At 42.6% G+C, this 25,103-nt stretch overlaps 1 long non-coding RNA gene across 1 annotated transcript in view; it reads left to right on the top strand.

Annotated features, from left to right (window-relative positions):
- The window catches only part of LOC306932393, a 53,076-nt gene that overhangs the window by 1,369 nt on the left and 26,604 nt on the right, over positions 1–25,103 (top strand). Inside the window, exon 3 of the long non-coding RNA XR_013791105.1 lies at positions 113–621. This is a non-coding gene — a long non-coding RNA (uncharacterized lncRNA). The remainder of the gene's footprint in view (positions 1–112; positions 622–25,103) is intronic.

Below are 25,103 nucleotides of genomic sequence, written 5' to 3'. Positions count from 1 at the left end.
GGTACAGTGTACAGTATGTGGCTCTTGGTCTTCTTTCTTTCTTTCTTTCTTTCTTTCTTTCTTTCTTTCTTTCCTTCCTCAAAGCTTATTGTGTCTCTCTCACACAAGCCAGGGTGATGATGAGTCTGACCCCGGACCCCCAAGCTCAGCTCTCCTGTGACATGCTGTGAATGCTGGACCCTATAGAGCCTGCCAGCCTGCCCTAAATCCCTGACCACTGCACTACACCAGAATGCTATGTGCAGTAAACATCCAAGGCTGAGTGAGAAGATGGCAGCCAGGAGAATGAGGCTGGGTGGTGCCATTGATACTGGGAGGAAAGTACTGGCCAGATGTAAGGAGGATGGAGATGATTGGAGATGCCGCTGGAGGGCTCATCATGAACTAGACTAGAGAGAGAGCTCTATCTCTCTATCCATGGGTTCCAACGTTTGACCCTGGCATCACTTAACAACTGATGAAGTCAGGTAGAAGGCGGCTCAAGGTAGGAACTTTGTTTTTTGCTTCTTTGCTGCTGCTGCTTGTGTTGTAGGACTGAGGAGGGCTGGGCTCATCATGAACTAGACTTTGACCCTGGCATCACTTTAACAACTGATGAAGTCAGGTAGAAGGCGGCTCAAGGTAGGAACTTTTACCTCTTTGCTGCTGCTGCTGCTGCTGCTGCTTGTGTTGTATGCTGTGTGTATCCTAGTGTGATTCAACTTAAGCTGGTGTACTATTACTGTAATTTTGGGACCCAAATTTTGGGACTAGGGGTCAATGAAACATGTTCAGTAACTGTTTGTGGCTCTGGGAATTTAATGCTGATGTGAATCTTACAGTTTGTATGTTGTGTTGTACCTGCCGTTGAAGGTTGGTGAGTTGTGTAACAGACAACAGTATGTATGTGGCTCTTGATCACTTCAATAATCCTATGAGTGAATTAGCTATTTCCTTTTGGTTCGAGATAGAGGTTTTTGGCTTTAACATAACAGTCAACAATTCTAAATGTTAATTTTCAATTGAAGACTGATAAACAGTAGATTATGTGTGTTGTGGTTGCTGAGGTTCGTTGTGAGTTATTGTGACAGGGTGGCTGTAATGGTCCTTTCTTTCTTTCTTTCTTTCTTTCTTTCTTTCTTTCTTTCTTTCTTTCAATCATTATTATTATTATTATTATTATTCCCCCCCACAAAGGTTTAATAGTCATGTGATTCACCAGGATCCTGGTTGGCTGGCTTGATTCTCTTTTTTTTTAATAATATTTATTTTATTTGGAAAAAGCAGTACAATAACAGCATTTCTGTGTATACATAGGACACAAGTGCAGTTCCCAAGGATTTTGTTTTCACCCCTCTTCCCTCCCTCCCCCCTCCAAGTGACTCCATCTCCAGTGTCTCTGTAACATCCTTGCTTTCTTCAGGACTACATATGGCATCAGGTCAACACTTAACAGGGGCAAAGGGCAATATCGCTTCAGAGTGTACATTTCAGAAGGATAAAAAGAGGAAAGAGTGGGCAGACAAAAGACAAAGACAAAAAAACAACAACCAAAAAAAAACGAAAGTATTTACAACATTGCTGAGGGGGACAAAAACAAAACAGCTTTGGATTTCGACCATGAGAAGAGGAAGGGTGTCTTAAACATTTTCTACAAAGATCATAAAGCAGGCTATTAGGACCAGTGAGATCACACAAAGTCAGCTCTCAGAGGGGCAATGTGTACTATCCAGTTGTTCCAAATTTGGTAGAAATTGTATAGTCTAGTTCTTAGGATGTATGTTAATTTTTCCATTTTGAAAATATCCAGGACTATTCCGTGCCAATTGTCCATTGTGGGTGTGATTGGGGTTAGCCATCTTCTTGTTATTGACTTTTTGCTGGCTGCCAGGAGCACCTGCAGTAGCTTTGTGTGGCTGGCTTGATTCCAGGTTTAAAATAATATGACATAGATATTTTTGTAAATCTCTATGGGAAAAATGAATGGACGATTTTTCAGTGGAAACCGAAAACCACGGCCACTGCTATGCCCTATTCTGGGCATGTCATAGCAAACATTCAATTATCACATTGCAAGGTATTGTGAGCTTTTATAGACCGGCTACATTCAACAGAGATTAGGCCAACAAGGACAGACCTCCAGAGGGGCTCGGGTCAACAAAGCATATACATTATAAATAGTTAATGCCAAGGATAACACACACATCAGCTAAAGATAACCTCATACTGTAGCTGTCCCTGACCTCACACAGCTGCTCTTCCCATCAGGGATATAGCAAGGGGTCTAAATGGATCCCTGGACTGCATTACCGTGCTTCATAGCACAGAAAATAGTGTTGTGACCCGACACCCTGAAGTGATTGGCCGCCCCACTTATTGATCCTGAACACGCTCTATCCTACATTTAATTTAATAACAGGAGGATTCCAGGATGAACCCGGATCATTCTGGTGATCCCTGTGGCTTTTCCTCTATAGCAGCACCCGCCAGGCAATGTCAGCACAGACTGTGTTAGCTGAGCTTTTTAGACTCTTCTGCACTACCAGGAAAACTCTTCAGCATTTCATTCAATAATTCATTGTGTTCTACACAATGTGACAAAATATTCGACAACAAAAGTGTGCGTGCGTGCGTGCGTGCGTGCGTGCGTGCGTGCGTGCGTGCGTGCGTGCGTGCGTGCGTGCGCCTCACTCTGTCCTGACAGCTCAGAGGCAGCGGAGACCAAGTTCGAAGCCCTCTTTGTCCCCATAGTTTTGCCTTCATTAACCTTGATTCTCAGTAATACTTTTGTTTCATTATTATAGTTGTTTGTTTTGATTTTGCTGCTATTCAATTGGTCTCTTGGTTATTTAGTTAAATCTCAGTTATTCATTTATTTCCTCAGGTGGTATTGTTTGATTTATTAATCTTTGTAAATATCTAATTATATATTTATAGTTCTCATTAACATGTGAATAAACTGACAGGAAGACTTGGTGAGTCTTTCTGGATCAGTACTAAACTGACTACTTAAAGGAGGGATTACTTTGTGTCTATAGGTAATTACACATGAGCAGATAAAAATGACAGAGTTCCCTCTGGCTCCTTGGTTTCTTTAACTGTTCCCACTGGCTCAGATTATTGAAAACAATTAAACATGTTAGCATAATTAAATTCAGACAACACACAAATTTACATAACCATAATATCACCAGGGGATTATGGTCCTGGTCCAAGCACTGACTAAGTACATTGGACAAATCAACGATTGGATGAGCCAGAAATTAAACCAATTGTTTTTGAAGCCAAGGAAAAAATGATTAACAATCAGTGCTCACCTTCAATCTGTAATGTTAGAAAGCACAATACAAGCCAAAAACGTGGAGTCATTGGACAATTACAAAGTCTGGAGTGCCTGGTAGGTAGTTGAACCACCTGCACCATAGCATGATCCCTGTGAGTTGAGAGGCCACTAGTTTGAAACAGATTCCCAGCATCATATCTTGTGGGTCTCCCAACTCTCTCTGCCTTCGCTTTCCTGTCTCTAAGTAGTAGCCTACTGCCATAACCAGATGAACCCTAGCATCCATATTTTGGTGGAAATAGCAGATCTAAAAGCTCACAACGCGTTTTATTGTCACATTGTAACTGGTAAGCTCAGAAAATAATGATGGGCTATTTTCGATGAGCTAGGATTGGGGAAAAGGAGTGGTCTATTATAGAGACTCCTGTATACATAACTATATAGGGTTTAAGGGGTTGATAATATATCAAGGATTAAAGTTAAATAAATAATTTATATCTCAGCTGGATTTGACTTCTCACAAAGACGGAAAGGAAGTGGATCATACTGTATCACTCCACGTCTCAGATCTTTACCTTCAATACCTTGGCTTGATTTCAAAATACTACTGCATGTTTATAAAACATTGAATGGTTTAGGGCCAAAATTCATTTCTGATTTCCTGCTACAGTACATGTTGGGTTGTCTTTCTGTCCCCCGAGTGCTTTCTGTCCACAGTCCACTGTACATGTTGGGTTGTCTTTCTGTCCACAGTCCACTGTATATGTTGGGTTGTCTTTCTGTCCACAGTCCACTGTACATGTTGGGTTGTCTTTCTGTCCACAGTCCACTGTACATGTTGGGTTGTCTTTCTGTCCACAGTCCACTGTACATGTTGGGTTGTCTTTCTGTCCCCCGAGTGCTTTCTGTCCACAGTCCACTGTACATGTTGGGTTGTCTTTCTGTCCCCCGAGTGCTTTCTGTCCACAGTCCACTGTACATGTTGGGTTGTCTTTCTGTCCCCCGAGTGCTTTCTGTCCACTGTACATGTTGGGTTGTCTTTCTGTCCCCCGAGTGCTTTCTGTCCACAGTCCACTGTACATGTTGGGTTGTCTTTCTGTCCACAGTCCACTGTACATGTTGGGTTGTCTTTCTGTCCCCAGAGTGCTGTCTGTCCACAGTCCACTGTAAATGTTGGGTTGTCTTTCTGTCCCCCGAGTGCTTTCTGTCCACAGTCCACTGTACATGTTGGGTTGTCTTTCTGTCCACAGTCCACTGTACATGTTGGGTTGTCTTTCTGTCCACAGTCCACTGTACATGTTGGGTTGTCTTTCTGTCCACAGTCCACTGTACATGTTGGGTTGTCTTTCTGTCCCCCGAGTGCTTTCTGTCCACAGTCCACTGAATGTGAAGTAGCAGCGTTACGTTTTCATGCACCACATATCTGGAACAAACTCCCAGAAAACTGCAAACTCTTTTAAATCAAAGCTGTATAGACCTTTCTGTTTGCAGCTGTATTTACTGTTTTTAGATGTGTTTTTTTTTCCTCTCATTTGAGCATTCCTATTTTCTGTTGTAACTTTCTTTCTGTGCCAATTCCTGAATCCCCCTCACACTTGTGTTGTCTATGGCCCCTATTGGTTGGTCTGCGGACTGGTTGGTCCAAGGGATAGTATAGAATTTGATACCACATGCCCTGTTTCTTTTTACCGGCGATTTGGATCCCTTAACAAGCCGCTCAGGCCAAGGGCCCAAAGATCAGGTGGGCCCTCTAGAAAGGTCGGCCAACTGAGACCCACTGTTCCAGAGGGGGTCATATGTTAGTCTGACGTACCAATAGTCCGACATAATGGCCGATTAAGACTCACACATGGCTCCGGCATATGTGGCCGGTTAAGACACGTATACGTGCCCGGTTAAGACTCACCAGTGGCTTCCGCGTGTGGTGTAGGTTAGGGTTTGGGATAGGCTGTCGGACAGTTAGGACGTCGGACCAAAGATATGCACCTGTTCCAGAGTCTGATGCTGACTTTTAGAAGCTGAACCAAAAGGACCCCATTGCTTTTATAAGTTCACTGTCAGCTAGAAAGGTGTTGTGAAATCATGTGTGGCTTGTCAGAAACTGTAGTTCCCTTTCTTCACCTCCGTTGTGCAGTTGTTGCTGATGAGACAAATACATAGTTAAAATATTGCTGACAGCACTTGATCCTGTTGCATGTGCGTTACACGTCTGAGATTTCAGTTCATTCCTTTTCTCGCCAGAAGTCTTGTGAAATGCTTTGTGGTTTTGTCAGATTGTCAGATGACTTTCGAATCACTTTTTCTTTGCAGTTTTTGCTGACAAGACAAATGTGTTTCCCATTCAACTTGACAAAAAAAGTATTAATTGTATTTCTTTTCTCTCATGGCATCTGTTCCAAAACTTAAACTGATGTCTTGTCTCATTAGTTGTGGTCAAAAAGTAGACTTGTGCTAAACAGGTAAAGCCCAACACACACCGTCTGTGAACGCCGCGTGTCAAAACAGCCGCCTCCGTTATTTTCAATTAACCTATCCCACACCGGCGGCATCAGACGTACGCTGGCGCGCGTTCACGCCTCGCCTGACGCACCGATACGCCGCTGTTCTATTTTCCAGGCGTTGCCGCACGGCCTCCATCCGGGAATCCGTGGGCGTGGCTGGCCAGCCGCTCGGTAGCACGCCGCGTCCTGTTGGTGTTGCTGTGCGGCTATGAAGCGCGGCAATACTGTGCCGCGTCGCTGCGCACCCGCTTCACAGACGGTGTGTGTTGGGCTTAACACACCTGGACCACTGATATGCTACCAGGATGATCCCTGTATTAATTCACGCTTGGCCACTCCGATGATATGATTGTTTGGGGTTTTAGGGTTCACATTCAAACCAGCAAACTTGAGTATGATTGGGCAGTGGTTCTCAAACGCCGCGTGTCAAAACAGCCGCCTCCGTTATTTTCAATTAACCTATCCCACACCGGCGGCGTCAGACGTACGCTGGCGCGCGTTCACGCCTCGCCTGACGCACCGATACGCCGCTGTTCTATTTTCCAGGCGTTGCCGCACGGCCTCCATCCGGGAATCCGTGGGCGTGGCTGGCCAGCCGCTCGGTAGCACGCCGCGTCCTGTTGGTGTTGCTGTGCGGCTATGAAGCGCGGCAATACTGTGCCGCGTCGCTGCGCACCCGCTTCACAGACGGTGTGTGTTGTAGGGTTTAATGCCGGGATTTCGGGCCTCCCGGGCATAGGGCACGCAATTTCCCGCCCGGAAATTTCTTCGGGACCCGTCGTCCCGGAGTTTTTTTTTTCTTGTAGGGAAATTACACTAAAGGGGTTTTCACACAGTGCGCGTTCTTTCCCCTTATATCTATGAGTGATCAAATGTCCAATCTGAACCCTCCCATCATTTTCAAACATGTTTGATGATATTTATATGGAATTATGGATTACACTCGAGGGCTGCAATGGGAACTGGAGCCAGCGGGACCCAACGTAAATGTTGGCGGCGCGGGCGGTATTTAAATAGCCTACCTGCGGACGGGCAGGCACGGCCGGTCAAGATGAAATCAGTGGGACCCAGCGAATCCTGCATCCTCCCGCAATATAGGGCCTACAGAGTTTATATACACTTTAGCAAAATATGAATGTCTGACAGACATCTTCAGGCACGCTCCCAAAGCTGCTGCACCTGTCAATCATTAGCCTAATCAGTCACTCTGTGAGAATTGTATGTTTTACGGACGGAGCGAGGAGTTTCCTTTCTCTGTGATGGACATTGTCACTTCTAAACCCCTTTTTGCTTTTGCCTGCATGTGTGCAGCAATAACGTGAAACGGAACACAAACGAAGATGAGTAGGCTACAATTTGTTTTATAATAGCACGCAGCGTCTCCCTCTCCCTCTCCCCATCTCTCTCCCCATCTCTCTCTCTCTCTCTCTCTCTCTCTCTCTCTCTCTCTCTCTCTCGCTCTCTCTCGCTCTCTCTCTCTAATAATCAGTGTGCTGTGCACTGGACGTGCTGGCTAATTTAACACACAATCGGACTTTTCATAAAGTACAAAGCGGGATGATCACATTCTCTGCAGCGGAGAAGGGGACCCACTGCATGCTTAAAGGGTGAAAGACCTAGCCTGGCTTGGCCAGCCTCATAGCGGGGATTCACTGAAGATTCTTCCCCGGGAGGAAACATCAGTGAACCCTCGCTATGAGTCTGGCCGCGCCAGGCTATGAAAGACCATAGCTAAGGTATATATGTGAAAGACGTGAGGTCGTTTATTTTTTCCCCCGTGCTTAGTCACATTATGAAATGAAATGAAATGAAATGAAATCTATATTTACCCAGGGTATCTGGGCTAAGCTCAAGAACTTGTTTCCAGCCAGGCCCTGCTCATAGAACACATTTCATCGTAGTGGTTCAATGCCTTGTTCAAGGGCACTTCAGTGGTGGTAATTTTAACGTGTCGGACGGCTGATTCGAAGTAGGAACCTTCCGGTATCAAGACCGCGCCGCTATCCGTTCGGCCACCGCTGCCACAAATTAGTGCACATTAGTGCAAACTATGTGTCCCTTTTTCTGAATAGCGTAGTAGGCCTATAACATTATTAATATTTTAATTTAATACTTTTATTGTAGGCTATATGTTCATATTTCGTTCAAATAAAACGTTTTAAACCAAAAAATATCACTATTCTATTGAACATGAAGTATCTATACATATAAATGCATTTTGGTGGGCACTCTTTTTCTTTTTTTTCTGACGGGAATTCCCGCGGGAGCCCGGGAAAAGGTCCGCAAATTCCCGGGAATTAAAATGAGCCAAATCCGGGAAAATATTAAACCCTAGTGTGTTGGGCTTAACACACCTGGACCACTGATATGCTACCAGGATGATCCCTGTATTAATTCACGCTTGGCCACTCCGATGATATGATTGTTTGGGGTTTTAGGGTTCACATTCAAACCAGCAAACTTGAGTATGATTGGGCAGTGGTTCTCAAACCTTTCTGGCCGCAACCCCAAAATTATCATATTTGAACTGGGACCCCCACACGCTGAATTGTAGGAGTTGCTATTATATTTTGTTTCACTCTAAGTAGCACATCAATTTGTGCAAATAGCGTTGCGAGGCGTTGTGAGCTCCTCGCAATGGCCATAATTATACTGTATTTGATAATTTGGCCATTTGTTGATTACAGTACGTGTGATGCAGTAATGTACTTATTTGGCAGGTCAATACAGTAAGGCCTGGTGTATGTCTGAGGCTGTAGCTCATGTCATTATCTAACTGTTACAGAGTTCCTAGGAAGAATATTATCTATGTTTAGTTTCATATTAATGGAAATAGTGTCACATCTGTGTGAAGTGTACTGTACATTCAATGGTTCAAGGCAGGCTGTGGCAATGGCATGTATTAATGTGTTGGGGGGCCCAGCTGGTCTGGCCCTGAGTTCAGTTAATAAAACATCAAACTGATGCACAAACTTGGACACATCATCAGTGTTGTGTCCTAGAGTCACTGGGTGTTTTGGGTCTTGCAACAGACACCGTCCTCCAGGCGACCCGGCCGAGGTTGATCAGACCCAGGCCTGTGTCCAAGTGGCATGCTACTGCCCCCACTGCCCCCACTGTGTATTGGGGGCTTAGGGTGGCAGGTGAGCTGTTAGCATCGGGTGTTGGCAACACTAGAAGGCTCTGGGAACTGTGGGTTGCCTCCGGGCCTGGCTCCTCCTTCGTCTGACCAGAAGTGACTTCTGTGCGTTCTGTCATGATGGATTCTTAAACTTGCAGGTTTTACCGCAGTCTGTAGCTTTTGTGTTCTTCCTCACAGAAGAACTGGTTTGGACTGCTAATCGCGGGTCGCCATGTCTCCGATCATCCTCTGTCTATCCTGGTGTCACCACACACTCTTCGTGGTCGTCACCTGACCCAGTCTGTTACTCTGTTCCTGGTTGTCACTGGTGCTGCTACTCCCAGAGTATTTCAGTTAATAAAACATTAGTAAACATAGTAAAAAGAAAAAGGCATATACGCACATTAACAATTTATTTATGACTACATAAAGTAGAGCATGTAAGGACATGAATATTATAGGTGCAGTAAGGTTACATTCACAAAAACTATGGGATATGTCTTCATCATACATAAGCATGTCACTCCGTATGGGTATAAGTAGCAGTGTAGACAGACAGACAGACAGACAGACAGACAGAGACACACACACACACACACACATACACACACACCCCTCTGACATTTCACCGCTGGAAGAAACTGTAGTCACTCGATGTTAATTTAATAGTATTTGTAGTAGATAACGGTAGCACAATTTCAAATTTGTAACCTATGGCCAGAAAAATAATGAAGTTTGACTGGATTGCTGAATGCCCATAATGCTTTAGTGCACTAAAGGTTTTTGGTCATGAACATGGCGTCATGACTAAAATATCAAAACAAAACATATTACACACATAAAACCCCCCAGGAAAGTGTTTATTGTGTCCTAAACATCATTAAAATACGCTCTGGTTGCAAAAGGGGTGAAGTGGCCCTTTAAGCCTGGCTCTACGCAGACATATCAATCTCTATAATCTTCACCAAGTGTAAATGTACAATCTATCCTCAGTGGTATGAATATACTGTAATGTATGTATACTCAACTGTGAAATGAGACTGATACTGTATATGATTGAACAGCGTCTGCCCTTCAAGAGTGGGGAAATGGATAAAAAATAATAATTATATATATATATATATATATATATATATATATATATATATATATATATATATATATATATATATATATATAAAATGAATGTATGAATGAATATAAGTGAGTGTCATCATGGTTCATTGGTGTAGTCCCATGTGGAAGCGTGTCAGTAATCCCAAGGAACTAAACAGAACATATGGGGGTCAGGCTGGGAGCCTGATGGCTGCTGGCACCAAGGACTGTCCAAGTGGCTTTGTGGTGCACGGAGGGAGCAGGAGGTCAGTGCGGATGAACTGTTCATTAACATAAACGATTTCAGACACTATGTCTGTGTGACTCTGGTAGTCTACCTTTGGTAGACAATAGGCTTTCAAGAGTACTGTCTCTGTTGGAGGTCAGCAGTCATCATAAAGAACTGGCTACGTTTAGAATAATTCACAGGCCAGGACAAACCTAATTTACAAGAGACGAACAGCTGTTTCCTAAAGTCCCATTATTCTGCATATTTCACAGATGTTTTGCGTTCACGTCAACATAACCCTGTAACAATAGGAGGAAAAACATTCGATTTTTAAATGGCACTAAAAGAGCCTACACATGTGCACGCACGCACGCACGCACGCACACAGACACACAGACAGACATAGGGGGAAAAGGCCCTACATTATTGATTGATTGATTAAATACTTTATTAGTCTGAAATGTAAACAGCACGTGGTGCACTCAGACAGACATTGAGGCTAACTGGATAACACAAAAAGGTCCTGAGGACTACAGTTACTACTACTACCACCACCACACCTACTACTTCTTGTGGTCTACCACTACTTGTGGTCTCCTGATGATGTTGTCAGCAGGGCATTACACATGTTGGTGGCAGAATAGTTGAATGAGCATTTTCCCATGTTTGTTCTATATCTGGGAAGTACCAGACCGTTGTGGCTCTGTCTAGTGTTGTGGTTGTGGGCGTCACTCACCATGTTTGTCCCGTATGAGAGTATTGTGTGCACTGCCACTTTGACTATAAATACTAATCCCATTTATTTATGCTAGTGCTAGACCCCAGATATACATATTAAACGTAGGAATTTAAATCCCAAAAACGTAGCACATCCAAAACTTCTAATAAATGGAGGACAAAGTACTCACATTTCCACTTTTTGAGGCCCTCCTATATACAGGGTTTAATGTTTGTTTTTAGTTCAAGGTTCGTCTTAAAGACGATGTCCCTAACACAAACATTGAATGCCATTAACAATAAAGAGAATGTAATGTTTGTTTAGTCACCGTTTGTTTTACATCACCATTACATCACCTAATCACTTTAATATATTAGCGCCCCTCACTTCACACGGTTGTGATTTTTGTATTGGCACACGCCAATAAATGAACCATTTTTATTTGCTTATACATGTTAGGAAGCTATCTCCTTCCATTACAACATTAACAAGCCCGTTAGCACCACATAATAAAACAATTGAAGATGTAACACATTGCCTCCCTCACAATAGAAGACCCTTTTCTTAAGATCCATCTGTAGTAAATGTTATTACTGAGTCACCCCACGCACGGCACGTTCTATGATCTATGCCCTTTAGACAGCATTTCATAATCAAACTGCTTAACAATTGTATCAAGATATTCTCACTCTGTTAACAAAGCCTATCCTTTTATTCAAAAGCATCAGTATTTTATTCAGCGCAGCCGCAAACCATGGAGAGAAGCCAGTAATGTAACGTTATTAATGATGATCATCATAGCCAGGTTTGTGCACACTGCACAGACATTTTGGGGGCAGAGGTTCAAGTAGAAACAAAAAGGGCAGTCACCCCACCGACATGCACCATTCCCACCATTCCCATCCATAATTACACAGTCTGTGTGCATAAAATGGGAACATGTTTTCATGAACATGATGGTATATATGGCAGACCTGGCATGGTTTCATGGACACAGTAACTCAAGGAATAACACATGCGCTGCTACCATGTTATTGCGACCACAGGTCGCATTTACTATGAAAACGTCTATTTCCCGTCAGTCAGTCAGTTATTCACCCCAGACATCACGTGACATCATCAGGGATGGAGATCCCTGATGTCATCAATATTAAGCCCATATATGGAGATCCCTGATGTCATCAATATATTGGCCAGCAACTCTACATCTGACCTCAAACCTCTATACATGGAGCTGACCTGTTCTGACATTCCATATGTTGATCCTTCCCCATCCATCCTTCCTCTTCGATGTCTCTCTTTTGACTGATACCTGTCCATTTAAATTCTAGACGGGTCACGGGACTGCCCCAAAGTTATTAGTGCAGCTGCGCCCGGCAGCCGATGAAAACTTGAGTTCTCAACAGGCCCAAAAATTGAGGCCCGGTCCTAGCTGGGCCCTCATCAAACCCTGTACACTCAAGACACTGCCCCTGCTGCCACCCTTATCTCCAGTTCTGACATTCCATATGTTGATCTGACCTCATCAAACCCTGTACACTCAAGACACTGCCCCTGCTGCCACCCTTATCTCCAGTTCTGACATTCCATATGTTGATCTGACCTCATCAAACCCTGTACACTCAAGACACGCTCCATATATGGCCAGTATGTTGATTTGACCCCCCCATGCTAAAGTGCCAGCTGTACAGTTAGGACGAGGGCGCTTCTCGCCCTCAGGCGTCTTACTGGTGTGTGTGTATGATATATATATATATATATATATATATCCTCGGGGAGAGAGAGAGAGAGAGAGAGACAGGCAGAGTGAAGCATTGCCAACCTGTCTGCCTTAACAAGCCACCAGCTGCGCGTCCACACCCATACAGATTAAAAGCCTCTGTCCTGCTCACTCACTCAGAGACTCTCCTGAGAGACAAGCTGGCGTGTGGTACCTGGTAAGACGATTCCATGTTCCCTCTCGCAGTATTCTGACTGTTGTGACGAAAATGCTAATTGTGATCTCTCACCTCATAGGCTCACCTACCCCCCCTCCATGTGCCCTTTTGGCCACACGGAAACGGCGTTTTTGGGGACTTAACTGGCTCTTTTTGAAACCACCTCCCAGAGTGGCAAACTTTGGAGACGCGACTTTGTCGTCTCCGTGTGTACAGCGAATGCCGCCTATTTGCTGAAACCATTTGCCGTTCTATTTGCCGTTCTCGTATGGATGGCCTCTCAGAGGCCTTCCATACGAGAATGGCTCGGGCTGTTACCCGTTCAAGTGTGAAAACGCCATTAAAGTTTTGATCGTCCACATTGAGGTTATGTTAATTATGCATGTAGTCCACACGAGAACGGTGGGGCGCTCCGGACACCCAGAGAAAGCTGCGTGTAGTGTAGGCTATATTATGCACGGCATGTAAAATGCATATGTGGCAAAATCATTCAGTATAGGCTACTGGGCATAATCAACTGTAGCTGACTTTTCTTTCTTTTCATTACAAATCATATTCTCATAACTACCCTCTTCTGCCAGAAGTAGGCTACAAAGTAATGTATACATAAGCATGAGATTCATAGTTTGCAGATCTTAAAGCTCACAACGAGGGGCGGCATGATGCATTGTGAACTTACGAGTTTGACTTTGGAGATTGAATATATTCGCCGGTGCGCAACACCGTTGAATGTCAATTGCTCGTTAATAGATTGATTCCACCTGCTGCCTGCACAGCGCTAAACATTTTGCCTAATCTGCAGCTAGTTAACAAGGGTAATTGCACATAGGCTATACAAAAGTATAAAAAAGAGGAATTAGAAACAGTGAAAACAGGCATGTATAGAGGAATACCTGCCTGAGAGGGACGGGCTGCATGCTGCCTATCTTTATAGCCTATATACTAATCTATTCTACACTACACCATTAGGCCATCATTTATATCTGTTCTCCGAAAATAGCTCATGTACAAGCTCATGCACTGGCTGCAGATCGGCTATTTTCAGATAAGAGATGTATAGACATTATGTGCAAATATAAAAAAAATAGCTGTGATAATGGAGGTGGAAAGTCTGGTGATGTGAGGTTGGTTTAGAGGGGACGAGGGGACTATTGCGTCACCGTTTCAGCAAATGGGCGGCATTCGCTGTACACACGGAGACGACAAAGTCGCGTTTCCAAAGTTTGCCACTCTGGGAGGTGGTTTAAAAAACGGGCCTGGGCCATGGCTCAGTGGTCCAGGCACCTTGGCTGGCAATCCAGTCTGGCAGTGTGCCGCGGGTTCGACTCCCGATCCCGACAGCCTTTACTGCATGTCTTCCCCCCATCTCTCTCCCCATTTCCTGTCAGCCTACTGTCTGTCCCTCTATTAAATATATAAAATAAAGGCAAAAGCCACAAACAAAAACATTTAAGTCTCCAAAAACGCTGTTTCCGTGTGGCTAAAAGGGCAGATCGGCTAAATAGTTGTGCGGGTAACGCAGAATAAGTCCTCGTCTGGACACCACCTGACTTTGGGTGCTCCGTTATTTTCTGCTGCAAATAAATAAAAGTGCCGTTTTGTCTAGCACCTTGAACTTGGCCTCCGTGTGTTTTCTGCTGTCGGGAACTCCAAAATGTTCGTTTTTCAGGAAATTAAGAAAACCTTATATTTTGAAAACAATTAAAGCAATGGTGTTGTGACTTTATATATTGTCACTTGCATGAGAGGTGGTGAAGTTAGTTGCTTTAGCAGACAGTTTGAGGGTCCAATGAAGAGGTTTTGTCAAACGTTTTTTTACTACTTTGCATTGGTTCAATATTTTAGAAAACACAGAGACGTAAAGGGTGTTCAATAGAACTGATTTATGCAAAAAAAAGAATCAAAAACCAAAAAAATGGAGTTAGGAGGTTTCCCCCCGACAGCAACGTATGTTACAGTAAAATTGAGCGGGAGGCTCCCTCAAGGGAGACTGAATGCCCCACCGGATAGTGGTGCAACCATGGCTGGGTCCCTGGGTCTGTCCCTGTGTCCGAGCATGAAAATAGCGTTATAGAGTTTGTTCACCACCAAGTGTCACTGTTGCACAGTAACACACAGACACAGACACACACACAGGCCAGGGAGGAGGGCTTGTACAGTACAGTACAGTACAGTACAGTACAGTACAGTACAGTACAGTACAGTACAGTACAGTACAGTACAGACGGGTCTGATTTTTCACTCTAAACAAGCTCACAACATGGTGGTTGTAGTCTGATGTAAGGGGCGGGTCCTCCAAGGAAAAGAGATTGTGAACCACTGGCCTAAAGCATTTATTCGTTTAATTACAGTCTATGTATACTATTCTTAATCTGTTCAAAGGAGAACTAATCTCTTCAAAGCATGACACGTGTGATTTGAAGAGAAATACTATAGTGAAGTAATAACTTCCCTATTGGAAGAAGCAGTGAACTGATTATGTATAATATGCATATTGCAATCAAAATCTTGGATTGCAGTTTGGACTTTTAACATTACCAATATAATAGGTTGTAAAATCAGTACTATGGTAGGAAATGGTTTTGTTTTGAAGATCAGAACAGTATTTTTTTTCTCCTATGTGGTGAGCCATCTAGAAGTGCGTGCATGCATGCGTCCTTTGTGTGTGTGTGTGCGTGCGTGCGTGTGTGCGTGCGTGCATGCGTGATTCCAGGGCTAATCTCACAAACCAACCATGCACTACATCGATCAGCACCATTTCTTGTGCATGCCATACTGCAAGCAAAGAAAGGAAATCACTCAATATAATATACATATTTTAACACGTGGTTATAGTTGAATATAAAACATTATAAAATGAGGTGGTCGGGGGGGGGGCAGTGGTAAAGTACCTGCCCTCCACCGTGGAGTCCACTGTGGTGCACTCTGTACGGACATTATAAGGAGATTTTGTGCCTGTCAACATGATAGCACTTGCTTTCTGTCACTAATCCTAAAATGTGCAAATAATTATGATTAAATATTCTAAGTTGCTTTTAATTCTATTCAGGATACAATAATATAATATGGTAGACAGACTTGATGCGCTGCGTGTAGTCTAGCCATCAGTGTCAATACTACTGTATCATATCATATCACAGTTTCTAAAAGCAACTAATGTGCTGAGTTCTGAGTGATAATGAATCTCGGAGGCCTCTAGTTGGTTGGAGGTCCGTGGCCAAATGCATATCAATTTGGGGGTCCTTGACAGGAACAGTTTGAGAACCACATGGTTTAGGTTTCCAGCACTAGGGAATCACAGAAATGACACTGGCAAGATGTTTTGTCAGTGTCTGTGATGAACTTTGAGAAAGCACAGCGCTGGCTAGTTTTCAGCCAAGCACATCTGTTTACCGCCCTCAAGGTAGAGGCCTGACTGACAGTAAAAATGGGCCATTTAGGGGTCTATCACAAAGACAAATTACTTTATCTTTTGGTACCTTGAATCAAGTCCAACACTCTCCAACCTGAAGTAGGAATGCTCATAACATTGCATTAATCTAAATTATTCTAGCTGGAGCCTAGCTGCTCTGTCATATATGCATGATCATTTTGGAGCCTGCAAGGAGAATCTGCCCTGTGGAAATTCTGGAAATTTAGGCTTGGTCGCTTTCATTATAATAGACGACAGAAAAGATTTGGTTTGTGCTGCAGTCACCAGGCAACTGCATTCAAAAGCAGCGCTCACTGACACTCCTGCTCAATTATTAGAAAAGGTGGAGGGAATAGATTAAATTTAACCTTCACATAGCCTTGTTTTATTATCAGTACATTCCCACATCCTGTTCAAGCAATGCTGATGTAATGCTTGCATCTTATTTAGTGTATCTGCCTGTTAGTCCTGTCCATCATTGGACCATTTTAATTATCAAAATGTGTCTCGTGACTTGTGTGTTAAAACAAATCTGTCTTTTATGTGAAATTCCATGTGAAATGCTGTATTCCTTTAACTGGCATGCAGCTATGTTTTTGACTGAATTTTCTAACAAAAGTGATTGAACATTCATGATGAAAAAAGAAAACGAAAGCAAATAAGCAATAATAAATAAAAGCAGTTAAGACTTGCAAAACAAAATCGGATACAACCGCTTTTTAGCTATTTGATCCTCCCACCCCATTTCCTAAGGTTATAGTAAAAAACTAAATTAAGTGGCACATTTGTCTAAATATAACAAATGAAAATAAAAAACAGGAATATAGAGCAGAAGACAGGCAGAGAGAATCATTTAAATTCAGGCATCACTGGCAACAAAGATCGTGAAAACATCTAGCCGCTACAGTAGGTTGTGTCTTGTGGAAATATGCAAAGAAGGGTCCCCAAGTCTTATAACATTTATTCTCAGAACTAACAATTGAAAGTCGCAACATCTCCAGCTTAAGACAAGGTTGATGATACCTATAAAATGAATATTGTTCCCTTGACTCCTGCTCTAAGTGAGGAAGAATTAACTTGTGACCAATTTGGTAAATTGCAACAGCAGCTCAGGATTATGAGTTGTGAGGACAAGGGCTGTTCTTCAGCCACAGCTAATTCTGCATGCCAACTGGAACACTGGGCTTACTGCCCTAGCTTCACTGCTGCACAGAGAGGGAATACCAGATTCCTGTCGTAAAAGCACAGGAAGCTGTGACCTCTTTTGAAAGGCTATGAATCATCCTGTTATCTCCCACTCCTCAGGAGGAGAGACTCTCATTTCAACATATCTCTGTCAAGTCGAGAGTGAATTAAGCGAGAATGCAACAATTGTCACATGACATTCTCGCAGTTGAATTGAGGAATCAAATTCGTATCACTGTATAGATTACACAAACACTGTTGTACACATGATGTAGGAGGGACTATCTGATGTCAGAGAAGATGGAATGATGGAGGGGGAGTAATTCATTAATGCTCTTTCCACACTGTAATACCAAACAAGTAGCCTCTGTACCCAGGCTTTTATTTGCTTTTAAAATGTAAAGCCTGGGGAAACCCATTGGAAGATCTGGCATTAATTAGGAAGCCCTCTTCCTATTATTTTGCTAACCAATGACAGTGCAGAGGCGCATCACTCCAAATTTGGTGACATCAGTGTTCTCCGCTGTTTTCTACCGGGGAGGGGGGGTGGGTGCTCAGATCGGTGAACCAATAGGATCCACCGCCTGTTTTCGACCGGCACCCGCCCCTCTAGACCAGAAATCATACAGGCTGGGCCAGGCTACCAGACAAGAGTAACGAAGCAGGGACAATCATTAGCATGCCACAAGTGTGTAGGCCTACTGGCCTAGGCAAATTACCTGTTGGCCTTGCAACTCAGACTCAAAACAACCAGTCCTTCAAGTCATCTCGGCCCATTCTCTGTAATTGGCTGAGAAAACACAAACCTTCAAACACTATCTTCAAATCATTCTTGTTGAACCACTTCAAAGCGCACAATGCAATCCGTCAGCTGGGTGCTCATTTCTTCATAAATTACGTTCAATATGAAATTAAATTGGACTTGGAAGGTTATTGAAGTAAAGTCAACATAACCTTGATTTTTGGGCAGGGTAATGATTTAATTTAATGGTTTGAATATTATAAATGTCCAGTTGGAACTAAATGAGATGAGTCTTTTAAATTAGTTATCGTCAGAGCTCAAGAGTCTTTGAGCAAGACGCAGATCCCTAATTGCTCCTGATGAGCAGGTTCCTTGCATGCATGGTTTCCTCCACCGTCTGTGTATGAATGGGTGGTCTGTAATGCACATTGTAAATCACTTTGGATATAGAATAGACTATATAAATGCTAAACAATGCAAAAGAAATCCGCAATTGATTTTTATAATCGATGAGTCTGATTAACCACTTAAGCCCTCCTTCATACTTCGTGGTACAATGGTATTGTGTAAAAAGACTGAAAATAACCTACAAGCTCGCAGCGCATTGTGTGGTTGTCAGACATTACAGTCCATTTACTGTATACTACTGTATTTTAAAAAGAAAAATATTTTATTATTTAATTAATTAAACTCAGTTATTTTTAATAATTAAATGGATTAGTTCGATTTACTGTTGCACACCAACTGTAGCCTCTGATGTGCAGGAGAATATTTAGACATAAACGGTATGTCCTGCTGGATTATAAAATGATTACCGTAATTTTCTAATCAGTTTTTTGAGCATCATGCAATCTGTGTAGCACAATCCCACACTGAAACCCATCTTCATAATGCTTCTCATTCTATCATTAATCCGCATAATAGCATTGGTCTCATTACTTGAGGCGAGTGAGACGCTGCGAGGGCATTTGACATGATACGACATGGAATCCATGTGTTTTATGAGTTTTAAAAGGTCAATTCCTTCTCGTACGAATGGCAATTTGCCCAACGTTTGTCTTGTACCCTGCATATCTGGCATACTGTTGTATGATATGGTATTTCCACCCTGATGTGTGAAATAATGTCTCTTTTTACTGTGGTATAGACATTAGGAGAACCATCCATTAATGGTTGATTGCACCAGCGGGAGAAAAGGAATGCTGATTATGGCTCTAATTGGCTTGCTTGACAATGAATTTAACGATCAGCACCAGGGCACAATGTTGTGCTCATATTTGAAAATGTCACCATCAGGCTATTTACAGGTATAAAGGATACATTACCCCCTTAGACAGCACTTTTTAGACTTGGATAGCATTTGAAACAGACTTGTAGCATGTCATGTAGACAGCACAATAATTGCATTGTATGTAGTCATAGCACTTCATAGTATATATGTACAGCATAGTATAGCATATATATATATATAGTTTATATGTATAGTGTCATTATATAGATATGTTCTAGTTACATTCTTAGCTTACGCATGTTTCTTGATAAATGCATTTTACATATGTGATGTATTCCCATGTTTTGTTCTTGCTTAATGTATGTCGCTCTGGATTAAGAGCGTCTGCTAAATGCCTAAATTGTAAATTGTAAATTTTACATTTCAAGAATAAGGAGGACACTGCGAATAAATTGTGCTCTTCACATATTACTGCATGACAAAATGCCAAATTGAATTCCTCATCTTAAATAAGGTTTTAAACTGGCTCTCTGCCAAAGCTATTGTGTGAATCTTGCTTGGGTCAAATTACAACGGCATCCATTTGATAAGGCTTATGTTGTATAAAGATAGCCAATTATGGCTGTTATAGTGAATTAAGAGCTTCTGGGTTAGGAGGATAATCACTAGTATAAAATGCTATATGTTCTCTGGACTTTTAAAAGGATATAAAGTCAGTTGCTTAATGAGTGACATTTCTAAATAACTTGAAGTAAGGGTACACCCCTGCCAGCATTGGAAGGGAGAAGGTCCAGAGCAGACTAGGGCTCTGAGAGTGTGGAGAAAGTATAACCTTTTAAGATTGGGTCATTCATCTTTGTCTCAGAATCTCCACGTGTTCTCTAGAGAAGAGTGGTGGAATTTCCACAATCTGGGGGGCTTCATGCACAGCATAGCATAGTAGACCATCTAACAGTGTGCCTCTCACTATATCAGGTATGGTTACAACAATAATGGCAACGGAACCATATCCTGTACATATAGGCTTCCCACAGTGGAATGCTTTATAAATTTGTCCCAGGCTCTCATCTCCATCAGTGTGGGCCTGGGGTCAATGCTTAGAAGTGGAATTGAATCTCATTGTGCATCTTTGTGGACGTAAAACGCCTGAGATATTTTATGCTCCATTATGTATCGTGGCTGTTATAGAGAAGACAGATGCAATGGACTGTCATCATTATCACCATCCAAGTGCACATCATTACCAGTTGAAAAGAAATGTAAAGGAATGCAGGTGATCCCTGAATTATATCTGAAATCTAAACAATGGTGCTGACTGCATAAGATGAGAGCAAAGCCAATAGAACCCTTCTGTGTGAGTTTCATTATATTCCCATTGCGTTTGTCATGTATACTGTATGTACTGGAGAGAGAGAGAGGCCATTTGCAAATGTAGCCCGCCCACTGAATTAATTGTCTTTGACTAAATATTCCACTGGTAATTGGGACGTACCAATACTGCACTGTACAAGTGTAGAGTACTAAGTAGTAAAAGTCCGGGATTCAGAATTTACTTACAAAGTACAAAAATATTTGTATCAAAATGAACTAAAAGTAGAATGTACTCATTATGCAGGAGGTCCCATTTCACAGGGATGAAGTGGTTATTGTATGTTTTGTATTAATCTAAATCTACAAAGTTTTCAAATAATTGCAGTGGAGTAAAAACAATATTTGCCTCTGAGATGTAGTGGAGTAGAAGTAAAAGTACTGAAATTGGAAAAACTCTCGTACAGTACTTGACATTCAAACACTATCTTCAAATCATTCTTGTTGAACCACTTCGAAGCGCACAATGCAATCCGTCAGCTGGGTGCTCATTTCTTCATAAATTGGACTTGGAAGGTTATTGAAGTAAAGTCAACTAACCTTGATTTTTGGGCAGGGTAATGATTTAATGTAATTGTTTGGAGATTATAAATGTCCAGTTGGAACTAAATGAGATGTGATGACATGGAAAAGTGGCTATGGCCGTTCACGTACAGAATTGTGAATAATGTAAGAATATCAATTTTGCCCCATCAGATCTTCTCAGTCGACTTTAAATCCCTACTTAAAACCCATCTCTTTTCCCTGGCCTTTAATTGCATTTGAGCGTACCTAATTTGTTTTTAATATTGCACATGACTTGATACGTGTTAATGAAGCAGAGTTCCGAAAGCATCCCTGAGGTGCCAATAATCACGATAACGCACACCCTCTTGTGTAATATCGCCATTATACAACAGTTACCATCTATATAAAGTAATACATAATATGTATTACTTACATAATACATAATAGGCCTAAAATAAACACATTAAAGTGTATTCATATTGTGGGACATTTCTCTCTCAAGATAACAACCCTTCTGCGAGTCTGCCCTGCAAGACTGTCTGATCACTGATCAGCACAGCTGATTTTTGATTACTGTAGGTGGGCTGTCATGCTCGTTTGTAGCATGGTGTGCTGTTATGCTTGTTTGAAGCACAGGTACATAGCTATTTCAAACTCAGACTGCCTCGTCGGAACTAGTATAATTGTATAATTAACACTTTGACCTCTATTAACGAGTTAATTGTAGAACACTTTCCCTGCGATTCACGAGTTGCCCGAGTTATGTTTTCATTGTTTAATCCACGTTTTGAATCATTTTTAAGTCATACGGGCAATCCACCGGACAGAATGGGATATGAGACACGTTTTGATGACGTCATCGCAAAAGGGTCCGTCGCGCCGGCGTGCAAAGGGTTCTGGGAAATTGAGTCCCATTGTTTGCAATGGCCGGAGGAACAAGCTGTGCGCTGAGCGGGCTGTTGTTGTGATCGCCGCTATGGGTTACCTTTCTACACTACAACAAGCGATTACACCGTTTTAAAGTTCAAAGGTAACTCTATACTTAGGCAGTCTACGAGAGGGTGTTCTTTAACGTCAATAATGCACGCCAGAAGTGCATTAATGACGTTAAAGAACACCCTCAAGTGTAATATTGCAATTATACAACTTACTTACTTACTTATCCCCATTACGCCGGCTGGCGCATAGGGCAGCAACAAAGTTCCTCCACTTGCATCTGTCTTTGGCCATCTTCTCTATGGTCCCCCAGCTCTGATGTTGTTGCTGGAGCTCCTTCTCGACCGTCCTACGCCATGTCGTTTTGGGCCTGCCTTTCTTTCTCTTTCCCTCTGGGGTCCAGTGTAGTGCGACTCTTGGTATAGCATTGATGTCCATTCTGAGCACATGTCCAATCCAGGTCCACCTGCGTTTATTGACTATACTGTGCATGTTGTCTTGTTGGGTGATGTTGAGGAGGTTTATGTTTGAGATGGTCTTGGGCCAGAATATGTGTAGGATCTTTCGCAGGCATGATGTGTGGAAAGTGGATAGTTTATGAATGTCGTTTTCTGTTGTTTTCCAGCATTCTGCACCGTACAGTAGTGTTGAGAGTACACAGCTTTGGTAAATCCGGAGTTTTGTTTTTGTGCTATATTGTTTTGATTTCCAGATTTGCTTAAGTCTTATGAAGGTTGTGTATGCTTTGTTGATCCGGTTTTGAATGTCCTTACTAGCTCCCCCATCATGGTGAATGATGCTTCCAAGGTATGTGAAGTGATTTGTATTCTCCAAAACCTGCTCCTCTATTGTTATATGTGTTGGTGTACTGGTGTTGATGGGCATGATTTTGGTTTTATTGTTGTTAACGATCAGTCCGACTTGTTGGCCATAGTGTTGTAGTCTGTCTGTTTTTTCCTGAAGATGTGTGTGTGTATGTGACATAAGGGCAAGGTCATCCGCAAAGTCAAGGTCTTCAATGGTGGAATGCAGGGTCCATCGTATCCCTCTTGCCTTGTCCTCTGTGGCTCTCCTCATGACCCAGTCTATTGCAAGATTGAAAAGTAATGCTGACATCACACATCCTTGGCGGACTCCGGATTGTACATCAAAGCTGGTGATGCTTGTTCCCACAGTGCAAGAAAAGCCAGTATAGAACTGTTGGATGATTTTAACTATGTGGGAGGGGATTCCATAGCTTCTCATGATCTTCCAGAGACTATCGCGATGGATGCTGTCAAAAGCCTTCTGGAAGTCAATGAAGTTTATGTATAGCTGTCGTTGCCATTCACTGCACTGCTCGATGATGTTCCTGAGAGTGAATATCTGGTCGACGCATCCCTTTCCTCTCCTAAAACCGGCTTGTTCATCGCGAAGTACTTTGTCAACTGCTGGTGTAATACGGTGTATGATGATTTTACAGAATATTTTGCTGGGAACAGAAAGAAGTGTGATGCCCCTCCAGTTGTTACAGTCGGATAGTGTGCCTTTCTTTGGAACCTTAACGATCACTCCTTTTGTCCAGTCCGATGGTATCTTCCCTTCCACCCAGATGTTGGTGTATAGTGGGAGTAGGATGTTTGCGGCTAGCTCTGGATCGACTTTAAAGAGTTCTGCGTTTAGGTTATCAGCACCTGGGGATTTTCCGTTTTTGAGTGATTTAATGGCCTCGATTATTTCTACTTTTGTTGGTGGGTTGATGTCAATGTCCAGATCTTCTACAGCTTCTTGTGTTTCTATTGGGTGTGGAGGGGGATCTCTGTTGAGAATCTCTCTGAAGTGTTCTGTCCAGCGATCTTCTTGTTCTTTTTCTGTGGTGAGTAATTGTCCTTGTTTGCTTCTGATATGTTGGATGTTTCTGAATTTTCTTCCACATATCAGGTTAGTGATTTTGTATACTGTTCCTTGTTGGTTATGGGATGCTGCTTCTTCAGCTGCACTTGCCAGCTCCTCTAGGTAGGCTCTCTTGTCCCTCCTTATTAGGCTTTTCACCTGCTTGTTGGTATTGCGGTACTGGACTTGCAGTTCTTGCTTGATCCTGGATGATTTGGTGTTATTTATTCTGGATTTCAAGTTCCTTCTCTCTTCAATAGCCTTCCATGATTCACTACTGATCCATTCTTTATGCTGTTTTTTCCTGTGTCCAATAATTTTTTTGCTGGTTTCTTTGTATGTTTCGACAATATTTTCCCAATGCTTGTTGACGTCAGTCTCGCCTACATTATCATCGCTCGAATTACTGGAGAGAGCTTGGTATCTGTTCCGGAGTTGTATTGTGAATTTCTTCTTTATTGATGGGTCTTTCAACATGCAGACATCAAATCTTGGGGACCCTTTGGGTGTCGGTCCTGTTCTTTTCAGCCTCAGTTTGATGTCTGCTGTGACAAGGTGATGGTCACTGGAGACATCTGCTCCTCTTCTCACTTTGACATCTCTCAATGAGCTTCTCCATTTGCCATTGATCATCAAGTGGTCAATCTGGTTCTGGTCTTTCCCATTTGGTGAGAGCCATGTCAGTTTGTGGATGTTCTTGTGGGGAAACAGAGTGCCTCCAATAACCATGTTGTTTGATAAACAGAATGAAGCTAGTCGCTCACCATTGTTGTTCATTACTCCACATCCATGTCTGCCCATAGCTCTCTCATAGTTGGTGTTATCGCTGCCCACCTTTGCATTTAGGTCGCCGCTGACTATAAGAAGATCTTGGGCAGGTGTTCTCTGGACTTCAGATTGGAGGATATCATAGAAAAGATCTTTTTCCTCTTCTTTGGCATCATTGGTGGGAGAATAGCTCTGAATAATTGTAAGGTTGTTGTGTTG

The sequence above is a fragment of the Electrona antarctica genome (assembly GCF_951216825.1).
Source record: "Electrona antarctica genome assembly, chromosome: 11".
Taxonomy (NCBI): domain Eukaryota; kingdom Metazoa; phylum Chordata; class Actinopteri; order Myctophiformes; family Myctophidae; genus Electrona; species Electrona antarctica.
The sequence above is the reverse complement of the archived record's forward strand: the minus strand, read 5'-3'. Positions and strand labels throughout refer to the sequence as shown.